The sequence below is a fragment of the Euprymna scolopes genome, chromosome 34 (assembly GCF_053919585.1).
Source record: "Euprymna scolopes isolate OS-2025 chromosome 34, ASM5391958v1, whole genome shotgun sequence".
Taxonomy (NCBI): domain Eukaryota; kingdom Metazoa; phylum Mollusca; class Cephalopoda; order Sepiida; family Sepiolidae; genus Euprymna; species Euprymna scolopes.
The window spans coordinates 77,167,942-77,183,112 of record NC_136515.1 but is presented as its reverse complement, the minus strand read 5'-3'; positions in this window follow the sequence as shown (position 1 = coordinate 77,183,112).

The following is a 15,171-nucleotide window of genomic DNA, read 5'->3' as shown; positions in this document are numbered from 1 at the left end:
ATATTTATTGGCACGGTAAAATAAAAGTTAAATTTTGTCTAATAAATTCTAAAAAAGGGATTAAATTAAAGAAAATAACAAAGTATATTATGTATTTTTAACTGGCCTTTCCGATGCAGCAATCGGATTTTAGAAAAAATAAATAACAAAGGAACAACAAACATAATTGCAAAAAACCCTTGTTCAAAATTATTGGCACGGCTTTGTTTTTCTTTTAGTATCAGTATAATATCAATCAATTTCCGGTTTACGTGCTTTCTGAACTTTTTTATAGCCATATTATGCTTGTTTAACGCTAATTCAGTGAATAATTTTTTTCAGATAATTTTTAGATAGCGATTTATTTAAACTATTATAAGTGACTAAATTATAATTTTCAATCGCCATGGTTAAAACTAAGGAACACAGCGAAGACGTCAGGAAGCTTGTTGTAGCATGCCATACCAATGGGGAGGGCTATGATAAGATTTCAAAGAAGCTAAACCTTCCCAAATCCACTGTTAGAGCCATAATAAACAAGTTCAAATCGCAAGGCCACGTTATGAGTTTAGAGGGTAGAGGGAGAAAAAGGATTCTTTCCCCAAGAGATGAACGGAAAAAGGATTCTTTCCCCAAGAGATGAACGGAAAATTGTTCGACAAGTAAAACAAAACCCAAGGATCTCTGTTGGGGAGATTGTTGATGAACAGAGCACCTCTGGAGTGAATGTATCTCGACATACAGTTGGTAGAGTTTTGAAGAGAGCTGGTTTAAAAGCATGTCGTCCGAGAAAGAGTCCCTTATTGAAGCCTATGCACCTGAAAGCAAGGCTAGCCTTTGCAAAACGTTATATTGATAAAGATGTTGCATTCTGAAAACGTGTTCTATGGACTGACGAAACGAAAATAGAGTTATTTGGCCATAATAAAGTGTCTTATATTTACAGAAAATCTGGCGAAGCTTTCCTGCCTAAGAACACCATACCCACAGTGAAGCACGGTGGAGGCAGTTTGATGTTTTGGGGATCCTTTGCTGCCTCTGGACCAGGGCGACTTGTTAAGGTCACAGGTAGCATAAAAAAGGAAGATTATGTTAAAATATTGGATGAAAACCTGAAAGACTCTGCTAAAGAGCTCTCACTTGGTCGTCGTTGGTGGTTCATGCAAGATAATGACCCAAAGCATTCGGCTAAACTGACTAAGAAATGGCTTGAGGACAATCATATTAATGTTTTGGAGTGGCCATCACAAAGCCCAGACCTTAATCCAATTGAAAATTTATGGAGAACATTAAAATTGAGGGTAATGCAAAGGAAGCCTAAGAATCTTATTCAATTGGAGGATTATTGTCAGGAAGAGTGGGCTAAAATTACTACTGAAGAGTGCAACAACTTGGTTGTAAACTATGAAAAGCGACTGAGGAAGGTAATCAAGGCCAAAGGCTATACAATTGATTATTAAATAAATCGTGCCAATAATTTTGAACAAGGGTTTTTTGCAATTATGTTTGTTGTTCCTTTGTTATTTATTTTTTCTAAAATGCGATTGCTGCACCGGAAAGGCCAGTTAAAAATACATAATATACTTTGTTATTTTCTTTAATTTAATCCCTTTTTTAGAATTTATTAGACAAAATTTAACTTTTATTTTACCGTGCCAATAAATATGATCATCACTGTATATATATATATATATATATATATATATATATATATATATATATATATATATATATATATATATATATATATATATATATATATATATATATATATATATATATATATATATATATATATATATACGAGCTGTATATACCCGGCGTTGCTAGGTCGGAACAATATACGTCATATATCTGCGATGTCATATATGACGTCATCTGCTATGGCGTCATCATATATAACGCCAGCTGCTATGACGTTTTATATGACGTATATTGTGAACAAACAGGCAAACAATTAGACAGAAATACAGCTATATTGCAATACATATAGTGATAGATATGGTATGCTATGATATATATATATATATATATATATATATATATATATATATATATATATATATATATATATATATATACATATGCAGGAAAAGGATTCTTACTAATTCACAACGCATTGTTATTTCTCATTCTGAGTGTACAGTTGCATTCCGCATTTATTATATAATTCATGTTATTATACAGGGTGATCCGAAAAGAATTCGTTTATTGTAAAAGAACAATAATTCATTCTAATGCTGTCATATGTTTTTTTCAATTTCTGTGCGTATGTTACTTAATGTGTGGTAATTAAATTTATGCGTTTGTTTTCTTTTCAAATCTGTTATATGAATTTGGTTTTTAATCTTGAAGGAAGAAAACGCGAAGTTATTAGTTCCATCTCGTAAGAGTTTCTTGCGAAATCAGTTGATGCGGCTGATGGTCGACATGAAAAGCTGGTTTCGAAATATAAGTCAATGTAATATACTTTCTTCACATATTTATTATACTTTAAAAAATATATTAGTGTTATTTTAGAATAGGGAGTTACTTTCGGATTACCCTATAAAAGACTTTCTTTTGAATATAGTTAATTGCGAGTTGCGTGTACAGAATCTTATAATAAAATCTTTATACAATGATACAAATTATTAAATGAATGTGGGATGCAACACAGTTGGTTGGCGTTTTATTTATTTACGTGTGAACTGAGGATGACCTTAGCAAAGAAAAGATAAATATATCATACAGTATCAACGGTACAAATATTTTGGCGATAAGCTGAAAAAAAAATGTACGCCCAAGATGGAAAATGATAAAATAATTTTTGGTGAATTGTTAGAATTTATTGATCTGTATTCAAGTTATTTTATATAATATCAAACATTTATAACTAAAGTCCTTCACTATTGAGCCATTGAAAAAGCTTTTTTCGTTAAAAAATTCATATTTGAACTATGAATTCTACACACACACACACGCACAAACACACGCGCGAGCGTGTGTGTGTGTGTGCGCACGCGCGTGCGTGTGTGTGTGCGCGCGTGTGTGTGGGTGTGTGTGTGTGAAAAATAATGTGTGTGTGCACGCGCGTGTGTGTGTGTGTGCGCACGCGCGTGCGTGTGTGTGTAAAAAATAATGTGTGTGTGCGCGCGCGCGTGTGTGTGCGCGCTCGCGCGCACGTGTGTGTGTGTGTGTGTGTGTGTGTGTGTGTGTGTGTGTGTGTGTGTGTGTGTGTGTGTGTGTGTGTGTGTGTGTGTGTGTAAAATAATGTCAAACAAAAACTTAGTCGAATTTCATTATAAATTTATTTTAAATCCGGTACGGAACCTCATCAGACGAATGAACTAGTTTGGTCTGTAGCTGACTTAAACGTTACTAGTTCACCTTGTTTGATGAGGTCCGTGCTTGGTTGAAATAAGTTTACAATGAGATTTAACTAAAGTTTGTATTGGATTTTTTTTTCTTTTTAACATTTATATATTCTCTGCTCTTCATTGAACTCTCAGCCTTTAAATTCCTTTAGCAACTACCTGATCTCCTTGGGACACACACGCACACTGTATGTATATATATATATATATATATATATATATATATATATATATATATATATATATATATATATATGAAATTATGTTAATATCATATAAAATCAACGCGGATAAATCTACGTTTTGACGATATCAATCGTCTCTACAGTGTTCAGACTGACACTAAAAAAAAAGCAAGAGTCAATCTGAAACCTGTAGGAGACGTTTAATACCGTCGAAACGTAGATTAATCTGCGTTGTTTTTTCTGATGTTTATATAAAGTTACTTATAATAACTCTTCATGTGCATTGAGCACTTCTTAAAGAATTTTGAAATTTCTTTTCAAAAATGTTGGTTTTGAGTTCAATATGTTTTAACATATACATATATATATATATATACATACATATATATATATATATGTGTATGTATATATATATATATACGCTTATATGACTAAATGTGTACAACTCAAAAATAATTTTTCAATAAGCATGTTATTTTTTTTTTTTTTTTTTTGCACGTCAGACCACTAGGTGTCGCCACCTACTTTCACTCCTTGGACATATATATATATATATATATATATATATATATATATATATATATATATATATATATATATATATATATATTCTAATTTTCACCGAAATTTGTCTTATAAAGGCGTTTTTTTTTTGTTTGTTTGTTTTTTTATATATGAAACGATATATTGAAGAAAGAAATACAATCATTGTATACTTAGATTCATAAGTATAACACAAAAGACGAAAAAAATGACTTTTAATGGAGATTGCTAGCTCACGTGAACATTTTTATGCGAATACGGTATTGAAAAATACTGTATGTTAAAAAAAAATGATGTTCACAATTACGAATCTCTAACTTGCTATTTTGACTACGTACACTTCAATTTTTGTTTTAATAAGAAAAAAAACATAGTCTGTGGTTGGAATATTGAAGAAGAAGAAAATTACTTCTCTAATCGGTGTGAAACAATCGGGTTTACTTCGCATCTTCCAGTGACAAAAGGAAAGGCTTTGTTAAAATCTAATTGAGAGGTACCACCTCTTTTTTTTTACTCTTTTTCACCCTAATGAATGTTGACACTTGGAACGTAAGGGGCTACTAGTTGAGAGCATGTCTAACAGCGGACTGTAACGAGTTAGCAGAACCATTATTTCCCTCCAACTCAACCCACCCAAAACAACTACAATTGCGTTCCATATTACAAACTAACATGGCTTTGGAAGCGATACCCAAACGATCGATGCCGATGACTGAAATGTAAAAGATCCGACCCAGGATCCTGAAATATCCAAATAACCAACACTAATATCTACGCCTCCGATATATTACGCATTCGCCGTGGCCGGTTGTTCAAAATGTGTTTGTCCAGTCTATATAAACATTGGCATCTACTTTGTCGCTTATATAAATATATGCACACACTTACAGCAAAGTAAAAATCACAACACAGTTGATCTACAAAAAATATATTGCTTTTATTACACACCGAAAAATCAGCTTTTGATGATAAATTATTACTTTGTTTTGAAGTTTCTGGAAGTCGCGTGGAGTGAGAAGCGTGATTGTATCGGATGACGGATGGTGAAGAAATGATGACGCAGCCTCGCGCTCTCTGACCGACTGACCGCCTTTTTCTCTGTGACGATTGTTTTTTTTATATAAAAAAATATTTTCTTATTGGAATGTTTAATATTTTTATTTTCTATTGTTTCACCATTTGACCGATATCCTCACATATTTCTTGGTCAAATTATGCATTCCGTTAGACAATGGCTGAAAATTCCGAATTCTTCACATTGGATCAATTTTTTTCTCCCCGGGATTGCCTGCCAATATCTAACAGATAGACATCTTTCAGTCTCTAAAGACTATGGAGTTGTTCTTAACTCCAGAGAGGAAAAACAAGCGTAAGTTAAGTATTCATAACATCCAGCAGAAATCGCCTCAAGTCACTAGAACGATTCCTAGTAAAAATTGGACGCCGATACACAATTCTAACACCGTTGAAGGAGTTGCCAGAACATTGCCGTTTTCAGTTTCATTTGCCTTTTTCTCCAAATTCACTATCAAAATCAGTTTTCTTTCTCCTAACAATATCAATATATACAACATAATCAGTTATGTCATGGTGAGCCTGGCCAGTACAAAATGGGTGACCATTTGGGAATACTGTAACGTGGTAGTTGCATGTTATCAATGACTAGACTTAATGTATGAAAGCCTCGCAACGGAACAAAAGAAAAACATTCGATGCAAGTTTTTTTTTTTTCTGTTGAAAAAAAAGGCGTTTATAACCGGTCGTTTCCACAGCAAGCCGACTGACACGTATTTTCCAAGCTGGCAACAATATGATCAATTATTTGCTTAGACTGCGGCGAAAAACCGGCTATTATGTGTAATTCGTTCTACTGCATACGGCCGTAAGAAAATTTTGTTAAAAGTTTGGACCGCATCTTGTTATAAAGTTCCTGTCGCACCGTTACGTGGTTAATAGAAATTCTGCCGTGTCGACACATGCTTGAAAGTCTCTGTCACCGCCACGTGCTTTTTTCCTGTTTTCTTTTTCTCTTCTTTTTCCGATCTCGGTGTCATATAGATCCATTTATTTCTGTGACGTCACGCTCGCACCAGGGCTTGGTTATTTACATACGTGTCAGTGGCTTCGTTACAGTACGAGGCACTGTATGGCGGAGATAGTCGATACTTCCGGCGGCTACACTATCCCACCTGGCCTCCAGCTGTCTCATCCATGTCCTGTCGCTAGATCAAGCTGTTTGGGACGAGATAGTGAAACCTGCTTAACTTTAAACAAACTCCCAGCGTGTGTCATTCGTCATCCCTAGGATGATTTGATGGGCTTCATCGTTCCGACGGGCGAACAACCTAACCTGGTAATAGTGTCGCCGGGTTTCTAAACTACACCACAAAGCTAAAGGCTGAACTTATTGTCATAAGTTGATAGAGACGTTAGCAAATAAAAATTGTTCCCATTTAAATCCCTCTCTGCAATGGCAATCTTTGAACTTAATTTTGAATAATAAATTTCAAACAATTTGATTTTCGAATTTTTACCGCTTTAGCATTGCATCTGACAAATCGATATTTGATTCTGGCTAGACAGTAAATTATGTTTTTTTTAATCGTTTTTGTTTTGTAAAAATAGAAATTTTAATCGATTTCTTCAATTACATATTCTATCCGACTTGAAAATTTTTCCAGCAGTCATGCATACTGTCTACGACTTTTTAACTTTTTAAGAAGACGGGCGCGTTTTTACAGGCCATAAAGTCACGTTTTTCTTCTTTATTTTTGTTAATTAACAAAATCGAAATATTTAAAACGTAGTAATATGGTATGAAAATAGGCATAAAACAACTTTCTGTGTAATTATTATTTTCAAGCCCTGATAGAGCAATTACGTAAAAAAAAAAATGCACACTTTGATATGTAAGACATGTACGTAGGCGCATTTATATATAAATCGAATATGTATATATGCATTATAGCATTCAATATATGCAATAATATGCAATATATATGTATATATGACAAATAAAAGGATAAAATAAATTCTACGGGATGAATAAAATACAAAAGGGGGGAGCCAAAACGAAAAGAATGCATGTAAACGTTTCGCTCAGATGTTACGAGGGCTTTATCAAAAGTGGCAACTTCCTATTCACTTCCACGGCGATAGAAGGTTGGATTTTAATGTGGGCAAACTTTGATATTCTGGATTTGACACATATACAAATTACCTTTGTCTTGTAGGAGTTCCCATTCACTGATCGGGAAGAGAAATGATAACTTGTAGTATCAGACAGATACTATATTTTACTCGTAGACGAAATTATCAAGAGTGACATCTCGATGTAGTGATGAAAGATGCCCCTTACAACTTCTTAACTTGTCACTCTTGATAAACTCATTAAAAGTGTTGGGCGAAACGTTTAGGTGTATTCGTAAGTTTTGGACCTCCACTTCTCCATTTTATCTGATATATATATATATCCTGACTTGAGGCAGTTGCCTGTCTAGCCGCACTGATGCGCTGTGAAACAGCAAAACAGTAGTCTATGTGGATGACTATATATATATATATATATATATATATATGCATATATATATGTGGATGACTATATATATATAGAGAGATATATATATATATATATATATATATATCCTGACTTGAGGCAGTTGCCTGTCTAGCCGCACTGATGCGCTGTGAAACAGCAAAACAGTAGTCTATGTGGATGACTATATATATATATATATATGCATATATATATGTGGATGACTATATATATATATATAGAGAGAGAGAGAGAGAGATATATATATATATATATATATATATATATCCTGACTTGAGGCAGTTGCCTGTCTAGCCGCACTGATGCGCTGTGAAACAGCAAAACAGTAGTCTATGTGGATGACTATATATATATATATATATGCATATATATATGTGGATGACTATATATATATATATATAGAGATATATATATATATATATATATATATATATATATCCTGACTTGAGGCAGTTGCCTGTCTAGCCGCACTGATGCGCTGTGAAACAGCAAAACAGTAGTCTATGTGGATGACTATATATATATATATATATATATGCATATATATATGTGGATGACTATATATATATATATATATATATATAGAGAGAGAGAGAGAGAGAGAGAGAGAGAGATATATAGATATATAGATATATATAGATATTGATATATTTCGATCATATAATAGATAGGAAGATGTTTACTTGGCAAATGCAAAAGATAAACTTCAGTCATCCCAACCAAATAAAAAGCTCGATACGACGACAGTGGTAAGTAGAGCTTAATACAAGAAGCATAAATGAAAACTATCACTAATTTTCATTTTATTTGAACTGTTTGAAGCTCCGAAAACAAATATATACACGCTTCGCTTCTGGATATTTACAAAAGACAATTACATTTTGGAATCGTCCATTCCGGTTTGTCTTTTTTGTTCTTTTTTATTTTTCTCTTCGTTCTTTATTCCTCTTGATGAACATTCTACAAACATTATTTTGCATTCTATGCAGTTTCATAAAATGCGAAAACCAGCAAATTTTAAGCTCTGCTATTTTTTTAGAATTTGCTAACTTATTTCTTTCCTCTGAAGAGAAAAATTTGCATTCTTTGGAATTCCGCGATATAAATATATATATATATATATATATATATATATATATATATATATATATATATATATATATATATATATATGGAATGTAAAAATACCAGCGGTGGTTGACGTTATGTTTTGAGAAAAATAGAAAAACCGAATAAAATTATTAAAATAATCAACGTTTCGTCCTTATTTCAGAGGACATATTCAGGATAATTGAAGTAAAAATGCATCAAAAGAAAAAGTCATAGATCGTACGAAAAAGAGGGCAGTTTTTGAATCCTACCCATGTCGGGAAGGACAAACATGTGTGCGTATCATTCAAAAACTGTCCTCTTTTTCGTACGATCTATGACTTTTTCTTGTCTTGCATTTTTACTTCAATTATCCTGAAGACGTCCTCTGAAATAAGGACGAAACGTTGATTATTTTAATAATTTCATTCGGTTGTTCTATTTTTCTCAAAATATATATATATATATATATATATATATATATATATATATATATATATATATATATATACATATTCTAGGTATTCTGTCAAAAAATTAATTCTACATGTAAATTTTGGGTTGTTGTTTTCATTTTCCAGTATTTTATGCCCAGGCCGATCCTCACGGATGATTTACAGTAAAAAGAATTCATTTTCATAAGTAATCTAACATTTTTTACCGTTTATCATCTCTGACGATGGAACTGCACGGGTATTAAAGTACCCGATTCAAAATTGATCATGGCAGTTACATCAGCCAGTTCTTGTCGAAAATAGAAAGCTAATAATAAAACAGGGAAGGATCAAAACTAAAAAATAGTGACAGCAATTGTCGATGTTATTTAATGAAACATGCTTAAAGGAAACAATGCTGCCTAAATATACATATTTTTCTGTAATCCAATATGGCGACATAAAACGTTTCCTACGTTGAGAATTAAATTATTGGGGGGGCGCATAGAAACTCTGCACTAAGTGCTTTTGAAATTTTTTTCTCAAACTTTACACATTTCTATTTCCTTGATATTTTTAAGCAGCTTTTTAGGAACATTAATTCGCCTCCAAAGTGTTATTTAGTATTATTCCGTCATTCAACGAAATACGTGTAAGACGTACTATAAAGAATAATTCAGGTGTTTGTATGAAATATAAAAAATAAGATAATACTTTAAGAGTGTGAATAAACCACGTTTGGTCTTTGAATCATATATATATATATATATATATATATATATATATATATATATATATAACAAACGACAAAAGTCTATATGTCAAATTTTAAGATGTTGACCATCTTACAATTTATCCCTTTAAGTACGTTGACATTTACAATTATTGGCAGTAACTGTTTCACAGCGCAAAATCCTTCATTTAGTTTTTTATATCAATGAATCTATTCTGCCCTTAACTCCTCAGAAGAAATAGCACCTATCAATCTATTAAAAGAAAAGAAAATGCATTTGGGCATGATTACTAGATCCAAAAGTTGAGAGAGAAGTTGCATAAATTAAAGATTGGTATAAATAAAAGGTGAAATGTAATTGAAAAAAATATTCTCACAGAAATAGAAATATATATATATATATATATATATATATATATATATATATAATTATTATAGTATATATATATATATATATTTAATTATTATAGTATATATATATATTTAATTATTATAGTAAAAAAAAATAAAATAATTATATATATATATATATGCTCGCTTATATATGAATGTTCATATATCTTTATTCATATGTACATATATATATATATATATATATATATATATATATATATTGAATTATTATAACCTCAAGTGTATTAACGTAATTGAGGTTAAATTTGGCTCTACTAAAGTATTGAGCACATTTTATCAATTTTTTTACCACATATACCTCTTAATATATATATATATATATATATATATATATATATATATATATATATATATATATATATATATAATTGAATATCGTATTTCGATGCATTTTATTTTTTTAATTATTTAGTCCTATTCGGACGAATACTAACATGGAAACATTTTCTAATTATGACCGAAAAATCTAAACCAACAAGAGAGATAACTCTCATTTTTAATTGAAACATGACACAATTATTTCGTTATTCTGTATAACTTTTTTTCACAAATCTTGAGAAAATAAACATTTAAACGTTTTGGGATGCCTCGTTGTCTAGTTGGTTAGATCTTTTAAAACTTACCTGCTCCATGTGGTGATATTCCAAGCCTATTTATGAGACAATTATTTCAGTGCGATTCGTAAAGATTGGTACCTGACCACACCCACACACCTGACGCAACACAGTCTTCCTTGGCGCTTTATTCAACTATGATAAACTTTGTAAATATTTATATTTAATGCTTTCCTTTTGTTTCTGAACGTTCTCACACGTCACTTCCGGGTTACGGAAGATGTCGAAGCAACCCGAACTGATTCTATGAACTCCGAACTGAACACCTTCTTGTCTGTAATCAACTTTCTTTTTTATTTTTTTTCTTCAGCTTATTTTCCGAACAATTATGAAATCAATTCAAGTCACCAGTTCGATTTAATGTTTTCGCTGTCAGTGTTCAATAATTTAATGGACAATTTTCTTTTACTTTGTTTTGTTTTTGTTTTTGGAAACAAAATCAAATAAAAAAAATTTAAGAAAAAAAACTGGTTTGCTTATTTGAAATTCGAAAGAATTGATTTAAAACTTTAATTTATTTTTATTTAAACTCTTGTTTACCCCAATCAAGAAATAAATCCACTCGGACGTAAGGGGATACTATTTGGGACCTTGTCTACAGGAGACTATGTGAGGAGATGAGCGAGATGTTTGTTCACATTACATTTAAATTTGTATATGTTAGTACAGAAATTGTGTATGTCAGGAAAGCAAAAAGAAGGGGGGGAATTCCGAAGTCTAGCACTCCGCGAGGTACACACACACACACACACACACACACACACACATATATATATATATATATATATATATATATATATATATATATATATATATATATATATCAAACATCTGGTTTGTTCAAAATCGATAAACTGGAAATTTACAAGCCCGTTTTCTGTGAAATTTTTTAACAGTGAGTATTTATAATGTAACTGTGTTTTTAAATATAAAAAAGTAAAAAATATTTCCATATTAAAACAAAACTTTTATTCGTCTAGAAAAGTTTCCGATTTCAGCCGAGCCTATTTCTGGAAATACTTCCGGTTTACCATCTTGAAATGTCGAAAAATAAAGATTATGACTACACGTGTTTAGCGGTTTTGATGATTTATATTGAATCTGCCTTCCTCACCAATAAGTATACCAGATTTATATATAAACCATTGCCTTATTTCGTTTTTTTTTTTTTTTTTTTTTGCAGCCTGCCTTTTTCTTTATATATTATTTTTTCAATTAGCGGTGTTGTTCACTTTTTTATCTTTTTTTTTGTTTTTGTTTTTCTCTTCTCTATTGTGTGCATCCTATTTTTATAATTGAAAAAAAAATCCTGCTTTTTCTTTGTGCAGATAACAATTTATTTTTTGAAAACAAAGGTACATTTTTACTTTAGGTCCACCTCCACAATTTTTAACATGGGTAGGTAGGGGTTATTTATTCGTAAAGCCGTTCTTAACATGGTGAGGACGGGGGTATTTATTCCAAAAGCCGTTTTTTTACATGGGAGGTTAGGGGTGTTTATTCTGAAAGCCATTCTTAACATGGGAAGATTGAGGGTGTTTATTCCTAAAGCCGTTCTTAACATGGGGAGATTGTCGGTTTTTATTCCAAAACCCGTTCTTGATATTAGGAGGTCGAGGGTGTTTATTCACTGTCACATATGTTCGGTGGCTTTCTTACACCGTTTTGTATAGTTTTTACTTATTTTCCCAAACTTAACATATTCAACAGAGTCCACGACCATTTATCTTTTACAAATACATCGATAAACACTGTGTGCTTTTCCGATCTGATTAAAGCCTTTTACATTAAATAAAAACAATAAAGAATTATCATGTTATGTAGAAACGTAACTTACCTTACCTTTGCTTTCATTTATTTGTTTTCGGACAACTTTTCGAATCTGTGTATAGTAACCCACCTCTTACCAAAATATTAATTGAAAAGTAACATTTTTGATTACAAAAACCACAAAAAACACTCGATTAATCGTTTCAACATTCGGCTTAATTCAATGACTGCTGGTCGAGCCCAAGCCATGATTGATGGAAACTCCTAAGGATCCGGGTTAGATTCTGCAAGAGTACGGTTTTTTTGTTTTGTTTTGTTTTGTTTTGTTTTTTATTTTCGTATTTTTTTTTACACTTTTGGAGTGGATTGCTGTACTAAGAATATAAGAAACATGCATTTTCTCTTTTTATTAGAATTTTCCATTACACAAAATTGAGCTACAGCAGCGCGTAGCAAGGTACAGCTCATAATATACTACAAAATAATGAAACGAAATATATCTACTGGTATGTAAATCCAGTGATTTTCGATCTTATATTTTAAATAGGACAATCCCCAGCTAAATAAAATTGCTCAATGTATAAGATAGAGCAAATGAATCAAAATTTAGGTATTTAAATTTTATGATTTGAAAAGGTTAATCTCCAAATATAGAATGTTTTATTATTTGAAAATAAAGAATACAATGTAATAAATTTCTTTCCTTGACACATGAGTTTTCGATGCTTATCATCTCCTCAGAGGAAAAATATTAGCAAATGTTTTTATTGCTTTGCACCTTATTTGCTAACATAGGAAATTAAAGATTTTAAAACATTTCAAAAAGGAATTGAAATTTGAGGCACAAAAATGGTATTTTACTTTAAATCCAAAATGAATGCTAAATGTTGAAATGGAAAATCCTAGTAGTAAAGAGGTTTAATGCTATTAGCGGCTGAAATATTCTTTATTGCCTTTTGCGTCTAATATGTCGTTTAATAGTTTTTTGCTGTTTTTTTTACATGGAGGTCACCACTTATCAAGGCCCAGAGGCCACTTAGGGATAAGGGTTATTGGGTGTACAGTAATCAATGAGATAGTATTGTAGTAATCATTAGTATTGGAGATTTGATAGAGTGTCTTACTTAAGAGGGCGGTTTCTCAGGAATTTTTTATGTTGGACTTGAAGACATCCAAGTTGTAGTCAGGTGGGAAACAGGCAAACGGAAGAGAGTTCCACAGTCGTGCACGTCTGAGAACGAAGCTCTGCTCATCGAATCTACGTTTGGATTTAGGCACAGATAAAGAGTGGGGAAAATTATTGACAGTAGTTTCAGCCAGGCGGGTATTTCTTGTGAAAGATTGGCGAGGGGGGTGACAGAGATTGGAACTCAGACGAGCACTTGCCATGGAAATAACGATAACAGACAGGCTCGCAACGTCTCTTCTGTGGGAGAGGGGCTGCAGGGAAGAGAAAAGGGTATCCACCACTAAGCTACGAAGTCTATTTTGTACTCTGCCAATGCAGGATATGCTGTTTTTAGCAGCTCCTGCCCAGATGTCGATGTACTTGGCTTTTATACAGATAGAGAATTGCATCAGTAGTGAGATATCTTCTGGAGCGGTAGAAGGATCCCACCATTTCCCCAGCGTCTCTGGCAACAGACCTGATGTACGTGTTCCACTTCAGATCAGGAGTAAAGGTCAAACCCAAAAGCTTGTCAAAACATGGAGCCTCCACAAGACGAGAGCCATCCAGTTTGAGCGTCTCATATGTTCTTTAATAGTTTTAGGGTCTCATATGTTCTTTAATGGTTTTAACGTTTCATATGTTTAATGCTTATAGCGTTTCATATGTTGTTTGATGGTTTTAGTGTCTCATCTGTTGTTAAATGCTTACAGCGTCTCATGAGTCTTTTAGTGGTTTTGCGTCTTATATGTTGTTTAATACTTATACCGTCTCATATATCGCTTTATGCTTTTCGATACTCATATGTCGTTTAATGCTTTTTAGCATCTCTTATTTCATTTAATGTATGTAGCCATCCGTACGTTGTTTAATGCATTTAGCATCATATATTTAATGCTTTTAGCGTCTTATATATCTGCGAATCTAACAAAAAGATTAAGGTAGTCGTTAAAATAATATACTAACATAAAGTTTCATTGCGTTGTTCAAATTATACAGACTTTAATACAAGTACCGCGAAAAAAATACATTAATATTTTCCATTGCAAAAAAAAATGAAAAAAGAAAAAAAACTAGAATAATGGGCTAATCAACACCGCACAAAGTATTTGTCAGAAAACGGACACATGATTATATAGATAGGGAAGGCTCTGAAGACTTGCTTAAAAGATTGTCATTCTATTATGATTGGAAGAGGGTGATAATGGCTGCCGAAGATAAAGGCTTAGGGCCAATGATTTTTAGAGGATGAGTGGTCTCAACAATAACAACGAATGCAGGTTTTTCCTTATTAGAGAGTGTGCCATCTATTACTTGTTTATATTGTGTC